This window comes from Danio rerio, chromosome 19, assembly GCF_052040795.2.
Source record: "Danio rerio strain M-AB ecotype USA chromosome 19, GRCz13ab, whole genome shotgun sequence".
NCBI classification, from domain to species: domain Eukaryota; kingdom Metazoa; phylum Chordata; class Actinopteri; order Cypriniformes; family Danionidae; genus Danio; species Danio rerio.
The window spans coordinates 51,255,276-51,267,006 of NC_141039.2; the positions used below are offsets into that span (position 1 = coordinate 51,255,276).

The following is an 11,731-nucleotide window of genomic DNA, read 5'->3' on the forward strand; positions in this document are numbered from 1 at the left end:
TTTGAGCTTCGGTGTTGCGGGCGTATATGCAGATGGGGTAGGATCGCTCGGTTGTGTAAAATATCTCTGGGGTCTTGTTCGCGGTCCCTTTTGTGGCCGTTCTCTCTTGTTGTTTTGTTCGTTACGCCACCTTGGTGTATATTCTGTCCCGTTACCGTCCCTGGAGTAATGTTTGCGTTGAAGGGGACCGTCTGTGCGTGGAGTGTCATCGTGATAGTAAGTCGTTCTTTGTCTGTTTATGTTATGTGGAGTTTCGCGTCTCGTGAAGACCGGGCGAGGCGGTTGGGCGTTTCTGTTGTAGGGAACCCCCTGTGTGTCGTATTGAACGTTTCTGAATTGTCTTTGTCTCTGTGGGAAGTTTGTGTTTTTAGAGTGCGTGTTATTATTATTTCTGTATCTCCACGTATCGTTGTCTAATTCTACTCTATTTTCTTGTCTTTTGTATTGGGAATTTATAAATTGTCTTTCTCTGTATGGGAGTTCTGCGTTTTTGTAGTGATGTGTGTCACTTCTTGTGTATCTCCATGTGTCGTCGTCTTCACGTGTGATCAGTGCACGTGGTCTGATGTCTTGTCTAGGTTGGGTGTTGTTGTATTGTCTGTACTGATATGTGAAATTGTTGAAACGATGGTGCTCGTCTTGGGCCCCATCGTTTATCCATCTAGTATCTCTAGTAGTCCGGAAACGGACTGTTGGGTGGAAATCATTGTCATGAACACGGTGCGGGCCGGCGTGAACGTCCCACCGCAAGCGGTTGGTGTTCTCACTCCGTTGCTCGTGACTTTGATTTCGAGTACTTTGTTGTACTGCATTGTTCCTAGAAATATATTGGTGTGCTGTGTTAGTGGGATAATCCCAGATCCTAACTCGTTCTCTTGGAGTTAGTCTGGCTCTGTATTCATTAAAGTATCTGTACATCTTTTTTTGTTTTTTGAAAGCTTTGTAGTTTTCTATTTTTTTCTAAATATTTTTTCCTAATTCTATTTTCTAAATCTATAAGGAATTCCTAAAAATCGACGTTCAATGCGTAGCTACGTTTCGAAGTGTATATTTCTTCCTCAGGCTGTGTGCAAGAACGTCGGATTTGTATAGAAGATCAGTGTCTGTGAGTGTCCAAAGAGAGCAGCTTCACAAATGGTGAGCTGGTGAGTGTTCCCTCCCTATTTATAGTCCTGCTGTGAGGGAGAGGGGAGGGGGGAGTGGGGGAGTGGCTATGATCAGTGTGTGAGCTGGTTTGTTCAAATGGTGTTTTAATCGTATTTTAATGTGTATTTTTTGCTTTTAATATATTTAATCATCCTGTTGAAATAATTAAGCGTTTGTTTTGTTAGAAAAATTATTTGTTATGAGTATTTATTATCAAACTTATTTATTTGACTTCCTATGTGGTTTGGATGTTACTTCAAGTGTGTTTGTTCAAGTTGTTTTATAAGTAACTATTTAAGTCATATCTGCGTGGGTTTATTATTTTTATAAGTGTGTAAGGAGTAATTGTTGGTGTCCTTATGGAGTGTTTGTTATTTTGCTGAGTCATTTTGGGTCTAAAATGTTATGACAGGCTGTGTTATTCGAGATAAATTGTATTCCTCATTTTTAATCCTCTTATTAAATGAGTTGGATTATTTCTGTAAGATATAAATCAGTGTGTTGAATCGTCTTAAGCCTCAAATAATGTTAGCAATGTTATTAATTGTCAGATAATCCTGGTTTTTAAGTTGTGTTTGTATGGATTCCTTTGATCCTGCTTTAGATAAATGTTAGAAATGAATTGGCTGTGTTTGAAGTAGTTTTAAACGCGAGGGTGTGTGACGTCATCGTCGCGGTGCTTCCGCGATTTACTTCCTGTTTTGTTCGTGGCTCCGGTGACGTCATCATCTCGGCAAACTCCGTCTCTCTGCTTTGTTTTTCGAGCTGGAGTGATTGAATTAACTGGTATGCAGCCCTGTGAATTCCCCTGTTGATCCAGAGGTGTTGGGATAGGATGTTAGGTAAGTATTGTGTGTTTGTTTTGGATGTTAGTCTGAGAATCATGTAAAGTTGTGGATAAGTGTGCCCCTTTGTTTACAAATCGTCCTTTGAGTCTTTGTAACTAATGTTAGAGTGATGAGAGAGGAGGGGAGCTATTATGTATCAGATATTCTCTAAGTTTGTATCGAGTTTTCCTTTTTTGTATCATTATTCACTCCACTCTCTGTGGGGGATTTATATCTGTGTTGAGAGGATCTTGTATGTATGTATGAGTGTGTAGATATAGTCTGGGCTTACTTTTAATTAGGTTTTATGTGATGGGGACTGTATTAAGCATTAAAATTATGTTATTAGTTGTGTATTTACAGGACTGTGTCGTGGTGGAGAGTCGGATTTCGGGATTTCATCTCATCGGACCCAAAGTTCAGAGACGTGGCACGAGCTTGGTTAGGGGAACGAAAAATCCAAAGGCCAGACTGTGTCCGGCCTTGGTTGTGCATTGTCCTACATTTCAACTGACCGCTTCGGATTCCATTTCGACTTCCTCCTTCGTCCAGACCCTCCTCCACTCCTGTTTCTCATTGTTGAATATCATGCTGTTTTATGTATTTTTTGTGAATAAATAAATAATTGTTTTATTTTTTGTTTTTTATTTTTTGATTACTTTGTTTATTTAATTTGTTTATTTGTTTAAAATTAGGTGTGTGTCTTTTATTTGTGTTTTTATTGTTTTATGTGTGCGTGTGTGTGCTTTTTTGTGTCCCTTCGTATATTTACTTTTGTGTTAAGATTCGAGTTAGGGTTTGTCGCGCCGTCCCCCGTGTTTGGGGTATGGTTCCTGTGATTTCAGGTCGTATTAAGAGGGGTTTTAGTGTCAGGGTTACTGACTTTAGGGTTAGGGTGAGTGTAGGGGTTGGGGTTGCATTTTAATTTTTGAAACTTAGGGTTAGTCGCGTAGTCCCCTGAGTCGCTGTGTTTTTAGGTATGATTCACGTAGTTCAGGGCTGCATAAAAATGAATTTTAATTTTAATGTTCAGAGCTGCATAAAAATGAATTTTAATTTTAATGTTAGGGTTACTGACCGTAGGGTTACTGACCGTAGGGTTCCTGGCCGTAGGGTTGGGGTGAGTGTTGGGGTTGCGTTTTGGTTTATGGGAATAGGGTTAGTGGTCGCGTCAGGGTTACCGTCTATGGGGTTGGGGTGAGTGTTGGTGTTGGGTTGTCGTAATCGAAAATTAGGGTTCATCCCGGAGCTCTCCGTGTTTTAGGTTTTGCTGTTTGTTTTTAGTTTTCATTTAGGCCCCTTGGATACACCGTGTCCAATCGCTTGATCCATATTCTTTCAAACCTTAACCTCTCCCGTAATGACCAAAAGGGGCTTGACTGTAAGGCGGTAACCCTGAGGGCTGAGAGTCCATGCATTACAAAATGCTTAACTAATAATTTGCGTTTTTCGATTTTGTTACGTATGTTGTATGTGTGTTGATATGTTCGTAATGAGAGTTGATTCTTAGTTTGTCCAACGTATTGTTTGTGGCATTTCGTACAATAAATTAAGTAGATGCAGTTGCATACCCCCGCCGATGTGTTGCGTTGTGTTTCGTAAATGTTTTTGTTTGTTTTGTTCTGGACCCACCGTCTCACCGTGTAGTGTTTGTGCGCTTCCGCTCTTGTCGGTTTTTGTTGTTGGCTGGTTTTGCTACTGACCAGTGTGTCTAGTAAGTTTTTGTTTCTCTTAAAGGCCGCGATTGGTCTGTGTTTCTGTATAAAACGTGTGGGTTCGATGAATTTGTTGAAGTTTTCTTTTGTTGCTCTATTAAGTTGTTTACTCTGTTGTGAGTAAAATGTGACGAGGGGGATTATTTTGTTGCGTGTGTTTGTTGTTGTTGTTGGGTTTGCGATAGATTGTTGAAATGTTTTGAAAATTTTCCGAAGGTATGTGCGTCCGTATCCCCGTTTTTTAAGTGCCTTAAAGAGGGTTTTAACTGCCATTTTAAAGTCTGTCTCTTGAGAAGATATTCTGTAAAATCTAAGGATTTGTGACTTGATTACTCCCCGAAATGTGTGCTTAGGGTGAAAGCTAGACTTGTGTAGTAGCGAGTGTGTGTCTGTGGGTTTGAAGTAAACTTTGTAGTCCAATTGGTTTTGTTTCTCAAATTTTGGTCCTTTGTATGTGACTACGTCCAAGAAGTTCACTTGTTGGTCGTTGATCTCAAACTTGATTGTGATGGAACTTTGATGATTGTTCAAGTGTGTTGTGAATCTTTGAAATTCCTCTCGGCCGTATGTCCATACTCCCCAAATATCGTCTAGGAATCTGTAATATGCGAATGGTTTTAAGGGAAAATTAGTTAGTGCGGAGTGCTCCCAAGCTGCCATGAATATGTTTGCGTAAGAGGGTGCGAATTTTTTGCCCATGGCGGTGCCCTTTGTTTGCAGATAGAATTTCGAGTTAAATTCAAAGTCGTTTTTGGTGAGATTGATTTCTAATAGTTTGATTATATACTCATCGGGTCTTTTGGGGTCCGGAAAACGCTTGAAGCAATCTTGCACAGCCGATATTCCGGCCTGTGTTTCGATGTTTGTGTAGAGACTGTCTATGTCGATAGTAAAAAGGAGGGCGTCCGTGGGGATTGTTAGATTTTTGGTCTTTTGTATGAAATCGTATGTGTCTCGTAAATAACTGGCGTGTCGCTGTGAGATGGGGTTTAAAAAATATTCTATATATTCGGCTGTATAGTATGATTCGCTATCACAGTCCGATACTATTGGACGGCCTGGTGGTATCTTATGTGGCCTACTCCAGTCTTTCGGGTCTTTGTGAATTTTGGGCAGTAGATAAAATCTCCTTGGCCTGGGAGTGCCCGATCCCATTAAATAAGTTTTTTGGTCCCCGCTGATAATCTTTTTTTCGCACATTTCTTCAAGTATTTCTTTGATTTCTAGTCTCGTTTGGGGGTATATGGGTTCGTTCAAGGGGCTATAGTGTTCTTGTTTGTTAAGTTGTCGATGCCCCTCCCATAAATAGTCCGTTTTGTCCATGAGTACGACCGCGTTTCCTTTGTCCGCAGGTTTGATTACCAACTGGTGATTGCCGTGTAGGTTTTTAATAGCTATTCTTTCATTCTTTGTGAGATTTTCTTCTTCTGACCGGCCCCAATCGAGATGTTTGTACGCGTAATAGTCTGCTTTGATCAATGAGTTGATTTGCGGGGGTAAACTGGATAGTGCTGGAGTCCAATCGGAGTTGTGCGTGAATGGTAGTTTCTGTTTTTGTCTTTTTTTGCCCTCAAAGTATACTTCTAATTTTATTCGTCTGTGATAAGTCTGTAAGCTATGTAATAATTCGATCTTTTGTGTGGTTCTTTTAGTTGAGGGAATGAACGAAAGGCCTTTCCGTAATGTTTCCGTTTGATCTTGGGTTAGTATTACCGTCGATAAATTGACTATGCGTTTGTCTGAGTCCCCTGTTGGGATATTTGGCCTTCCAAGTCTAAAAAATACATCCAGTGTTCTAAAAGTGCTCGGGCCGTACCGGCGGTCCAGTGGATCATGTCGTTCTCTACCCTGAAATCCCTGGATGGTAATGCTGATACATGATGAAGATTGTCCCTGATGTATTTGTTCATGGCCGTGAGATGTGCTTTTTCTTCTTCTGGTAGTGTTTGGCTAAAGTTAATGAGTGGTACGATGATCTCCGTGTGTGGTAAGCGAGCGCGTGCTGTTTTGTATGTTCTGAGTATTTCCTTTTCTGTGGTTGAGATGCACCTTTGTGTACGATTATTGATACCGAACGAGAGCATCAGTACTTCGGGTTCCATTGCGATCGTTGCTTTTTCCACCAAATAACCGGCGTGTTGGAATTTGGCTCCCGGGAAGCTATCCACCTGGAGCTCTACTATATCAAAAGACGGGATCCTTGCTACGTTAGAGTCGCCGATTATCACACATCTCTTTTTTAGGTTGAGGCTCCAGTCTATGTGTTTTTTGTCTGTCTTGATGTGTTTGTAAGGTCTGCCCACCGATTTTGGTGTGGAGGGGGTCACGAGTGTGTGTGTGTCCTTTCTTGGTGTGGCGAGCGCTGTCGATGTGTTCTCAGTGTCGTGTGTGGTATTTTCGGTTTCTTCGGTTCGTGTACTGTCTCTCTGTTCGTTTTCGGTCTCCAATGTAGGGGATGTTCTATGTGCTGCGTTGACTGTATATGTGGCGTAGTCGTCATCCGTTGAGTCCTCCGAGTATAAACTGGGGGAGGTGGCTCTGTCTACATGTGTAGTGGGAGGTCTTGTAGTCGCCGTCGTGTCTGAGGTGTGTCTAGACTGCCCAGTTGTGTCTTCCTTTTCGTTCGTTTTGTTCTTCTCGACAATTGTGTGTGTGCTAAGTTGTTCGTGGGTTGTTTTTGGCTGTTCGGTGGGGGCTTTTTGTTCGGCGGTCTGTTTGTTTTGTGGTGTTTCGATGTCCACCAAGAGGTCAGTGTTAAGTCTGCGTGCTGTTCTTTGTGGTAGTGGTTTTGTTGTGTGTATGATTGTAGGCGTAATGCCTGCTGGGGGTGCGAGTGGTGGGAATTCTTCGTCGAAAGACCAGTCGCCCCTGCTGGGAGGAGGGGCGGCTGGCGAAGTCTGTACATGTACGTGTTGTGCCCCTGATTTTGCCCTTGTCGCTGGCGGATCATCTTTACGTTTGTGTGTTCGTGCGTGCGTTTGATTTGTGTTTGGGGCTGGTGGATCTCCGTTTTCGGTGTCTCTCGATGTGTTGCGTTCGTTAGTTTCGGTAAGGAATGTTTCTATTTTTTCGAATGTTGTGGGTTGTATTTTATTTTGTAGGTTTTTGTTGGCCCATCTGGTCGCTATGTCGAGTGCGTGTGGCCAATCCGCTCTGTCGGTGTGCGCTATGAGCTCACGCTTCTTCTGTTGGATGAGGAGCTGGTAATGTTCTCGTAGGATAAGTTGTGTCGTGTACATCCAATTGCGTGCGTTGCCCGTCAATCTCTCGTTTACTCTTTCGTTGGGTAGTAATGGTTTAATCGTGGTGATCAGGTGTGTTTGCAGTCTTTTAAATGTGATGGGTGTGTCGCTTTCTTTTTGTACGTCAATGTTTTTTAATTGGTGTTCCAAGCGAAGGAGATCGTAAACCAGTTTAATCGTGTTTTTGAGCTTCGGTGTTGCGGGCGTATATGCAGATGGGGTAGGATCGCTCGGTTGTGTAAAATATCTCTGGGGTCTTGTTCGCGGTCCCTTTTGTGGCCGTTCTCTCTTGTTGTTTTGTTCGTTACGCCACCTTGGTGTATATTCTGTCCCGTTACCGTCCCTGGAGTAATGTTTGCGTTGAAGGGGACCGTCTGTGCGTGGAGTGTCATCGTGATAGTAAGTCGTTCTTTGTCTGTTTATGTTATGTGGAGTTTCGCGTCTCGTGAAGACCGGGCGAGGCGGTTGGGCGTTTCTGTTGTAGGGAACCCCCTGTGTGTCGTATTGAACGTTTCTGAATTGTCTTTGTCTCTGTGGGAAGTTTGTGTTTTTAGAGTGCGTGTTATTATTTCTGTATCTCCACGTATCGTTGTCTAATTCTACTCTATTTTCTTGTCTTTTGTATTGGGAATTTATAAATTGTCTTTCTCTGTATGGGAGTTCTGCGTTTTTGTAGTGATGTGTGTCACTTCTTGTGTATCTCCATGTGTCGTCGTCTTCACGTGTGATCAGTGCACGTGGTCTGATGTCTTGTCTAGGTTGGGTGTTGTTGTATTGTCTGTACTGATATGTGAAATTGTTGAAACGATGGTGCTCGTCTTGGGCCCCATCGTTTATCCATCTAGTATCTCTAGTAGTCCGGAAACGGACTGTTGGGTGGAAATCATTGTCATGAACACGGTGCGGGCCGGCGTGAACGTCCCACCGCAAGCGGTTGGTGTTCTCACTCCGTTGCTCGTGACTTTGATTTCGAGTACTTTGTTGTACTGCATTGTTCCTAGAAATATATTGGTGTGCTGTGTTAGTGGGATAATCCCAGATCCTAACTCGTTCTCTTGGAGTTAGTCTGGCTCTGTATTCATTAAAGTATCTGTACATCTTTTTTTGTTTTTTGAAAGCTTTGTAGTTTTCTATTTTTTTCTAAATATTTTTTCCTAATTCTATTTTCTAAATCTATAAGGAATTCCTAAAAATCGACGTTCAATGCGTAGCTACGTTTCGAAGTGTATATTTCTTCCTCAGGCTGTGTGCAAGAACGTCGGATTTGTATAGAAGATCAGTGTCTGTGAGTGTCCAAAGAGAGCAGCTTCACAAATGGTGAGCTGGTGAGTGTTCCCTCCCTATTTATAGTCCTGCTGTGAGGGAGAGGGGAGGGGGGAGTGGGGGAGTGGCTATGATCAGTGTGTGAGCTGGTTTGTTCAAATGGTGTTTTAATCGTATTTTAATGTGTATTTTTTGCTTTTAATATATTTAATCATCCTGTTGAAATAATTAAGCGTTTGTTTTGTTAGAAAAATTATTTGTTATGAGTATTTATTATCAAACTTATTTATTTGACTTCCTATGTGGTTTGGATGTTACTTCAAGTGTGTTTGTTCAAGTTGTTTTATAAGTAACTATTTAAGTCATATCTGCGTGGGTTTATTATTTTTATAAGTGTGTAAGGAGTAATTGTTGGTGTCCTTATGGAGTGTTTGTTATTTTGCTGAGTCATTTTGGGTCTAAAATGTTATGACAGGCTGTGTTATTCGAGATAAATTGTATTCCTCATTTTTAATCCTCTTATTAAATGAGTTGGATTATTTCTGTAAGATATAAATCAGTGTGTTGAATCGTCTTAAGCCTCAAATAATGTTAGCAATGTTATTAATTGTCAGATAATCCTGGTTTTTAAGTTGTGTTTGTATGGATTCCTTTGATCCTGCTTTAGATAAATGTTAGAAATGAATTGGCTGTGTTTGAAGTAGTTTTAAACGCGAGGGTGTGTGACGTCATCGTCGCGGTGCTTCCGCGATTTACTTCCTGTTTTGTTCGTGGCTCCGGTGACGTCATCATCTCGGCAAACTCCGTCTCTCTGCTTTGTTTTTCGAGCTGGAGTGATTGAATTAACTGGTATGCAGCCCTGTGAATTCCCCTGTTGATCCAGAGGTGTTGGGATAGGATGTTAGGTAAGTATTGTGTGTTTGTTTTGGATGTTAGTCTGAGAATCATGTAAAGTTGTGGATAAGTGTGCCCCTTTGTTTACAAATCGTCCTTTGAGTCTTTGTAACTAATGTTAGAGTGATGAGAGAGGAGGGGAGCTATTATGTATCAGATATTCTCTAAGTTTGTATCGAGTTTTCCTTTTTTGTATCATTATTCACTCCACTCTCTGTGGGGGATTTATATCTGTGTTGAGAGGATCTTGTATGTATGTATGAGTGTGTAGATATAGTCTGGGCTTACTTTTAATTAGGTTTTATGTGATGGGGACTGTATTAAGCATTAAAATTATGTTATTAGTTGTGTATTTACAGGACTGTGTCGTGGTGGAGAGTCGGATTTCGGGATTTCATCTCATCGGACCCAAAGTTCAGAGACGTGGCACGAGCTTGGTTAGGGGAACGAAAAATCCAAAGGCCAGACTGTGTCCGGCCTTGGTTGTGCATTGTCCTACATTTCAACTGACCGCTTCGGATTCCATTTCGACTTCCTCCTTCGTCCAGACCCTCCTCCACTCCTGTTTCTCATTGTTGAATATCATGCTGTTTTATGTATTTTTTGTGAATAAATAAATAATTGTTTTATTTTTTGTTTTTTATTTTTTGATTACTTTGTTTATTTAATTTGTTTATTTGTTTAAAATTAGGTGTGTGTCTTTTATTTGTGTTTTTATTGTTTTATGTGTGCGTGTGTGTGCTTTTTTGTGTCCCTTCGTATATTTACTTTTGTGTTAAGATTCGAGTTAGGGTTTGTCGCGCCGTCCCCCGTGTTTGGGGTATGGTTCCTGTGATTTCAGGTCGTATTAAGAGGGGTTTTAGTGTCAGGGTTACTGACTTTAGGGTTAGGGTGAGTGTAGGGGTTGGGGTTGCATTTTAATTTTTGAAACTTAGGGTTAGTCGCGTAGTCCCCTGAGTCGCTGTGTTTTTAGGTATGATTCACGTAGTTCAGGGCTGCATAAAAATGAATTTTAATTTTAATGTTCAGAGCTGCATAAAAATGAATTTTAATTTTAATGTTAGGGTTACTGACCGTAGGGTTACTGACCGTAGGGTTCCTGGCCGTAGGGTTGGGGTGAGTGTTGGGGTTGCGTTTTGGTTTATGGGAATAGGGTTAGTGGTCGCGTCAGGGTTACCGTCTATGGGGTTGGGGTGAGTGTTGGTGTTGGGTTGTCGTAATCGAAAATTAGGGTTCATCCCGGAGCTCTCCGTGTTTTAGGTTTTGCTGTTTGTTTTTAGTTTTCATTTAGGCCCCTTGGATACACCGTGTCCAATCGCTTGATCCATATTCTTTCAAACCTTAACCTCTCCCGTAATGACCAAAAGGGGCTTGACTGTAAGGCGGTAACCCTGAGGGCTGAGAGTCCATGCATTACAAAATGCTTAACTAATAATTTGCGTTTTTCGATTTTGTTACGTATGTTGTATGTGTGTTGATATGTTCGTAATGAGAGTTGATTCTTAGTTTGTCCAACGTATTGTTTGTGGCATTTCGTACAATAAATTAAGTAGATGCAGTTGCATACCCCCGCCGATGTGTTGCGTTGTGTTTCGTAAATGTTTTTGTTTGTTTTGTTCTGGACCCACCGTCTCACCGTGTAGTGTTTGTGCGCTTCCGCTCTTGTCGGTTTTTGTTGTTGGCTGGTTTTGCTACTGACCAGTGTGTCTAGTAAGTTTTTGTTTCTCTTAAAGGCCGCGATTGGTCTGTGTTTCTGTATAAAACGTGTGGGTTCGATGAATTTGTTGAAGTTTTCTTTTGTTGCTCTATTAAGTTGTTTACTCTGTTGTGAGTAAAATGTGACGAGGGGGATTATTTTGTTGCGTGTGTTTGTTGTTGTTGTTGGGTTTGCGATAGATTGTTGAAATGTTTTGAAAATTTTCCGAAGGTATGTGCGTCCGTATCCCCGTTTTTTAAGTGCCTTAAAGAGGGTTTTAACTGCCATTTTAAAGTCTGTCTCTTGAGAAGATATTCTGTAAAATCTAAGGATTTGTGACTTGATTACTCCCCGAAATGTGTGCTTAGGGTGAAAGCTAGACTTGTGTAGTAGCGAGTGTGTGTCTGTGGGTTTGAAGTAAACTTTGTAGTCCAATTGGTTTTGTTTCTCAAATTTTGGTCCTTTGTATGTGACTACGTCCAAGAAGTTCACTTGTTGGTCGTTGATCTCAAACTTGATTGTGATGGAACTTTGATGATTGTTCAAGTGTGTTGTGAATCTTTGAAATTCCTCTCGGCCGTATGTCCATACTCCCCAAATATCGTCTAGGAATCTGTAATATGCGAATGGTTTTAAGGGAAAATTAGTTAGTGCGGAGTGCTCCCAAGCTGCCATGAATATGTTTGCGTAAGAGGGTGCGAATTTTTTGCCCATGGCGGTGCCCTTTGTTTGCAGATAGAATTTCGAGTTAAATTCAAAGTCGTTTTTGGTGAGATTGATTTCTAATAGTTTGATTATATACTCATCGGGTCTTTTGGGGTCCGGAAAACGCTTGAAGCAATCTTGCACAGCCGATATTCCGGCCTGTGTTTCGATGTTTGTGTAGAGACTGTCTATGTCGATAGTAAAAAGGAGGGCGTCCGTGGGGATTGTTAGATTTTTGGTCTT

The 11,731-nt window shown here is 41.3% G+C and overlaps 2 long non-coding RNA genes across 4 annotated transcripts; both read left to right on the forward strand.

Annotated features, from left to right (window-relative positions):
• The first annotated feature begins 1,849 nt into the window (after positions 1-1,849).
• Positions 1,850-6,875, forward strand: LOC137489705 (uncharacterized). 2 transcript variants are annotated; one of them, XR_015517309.2, is made up of 2 exons: positions 1,850-1,988; positions 2,337-6,875. It is a non-coding gene; the product is annotated as an uncharacterized LOC137489705 (long non-coding RNA). The 2 variants fall into 2 exon arrangements; XR_015517308.1 differs by having other exon boundaries at positions 2,323-3,555.
• Positions 6,876-8,959: 2,084 nt separating this feature from the next.
• On the forward strand, positions 8,960-10,665 carry LOC141379203 (uncharacterized). 2 transcript variants are annotated; one of them, XR_015517324.2, is made up of 2 exons: positions 8,960-9,098; positions 9,433-10,665. It is a non-coding gene; the product is annotated as an uncharacterized LOC141379203 (long non-coding RNA). The 2 variants fall into 2 exon arrangements; XR_015517325.1 differs by having other exon boundaries at positions 9,447-10,665.
• Positions 10,666-11,731: the final 1,066 nt, after the last annotated feature.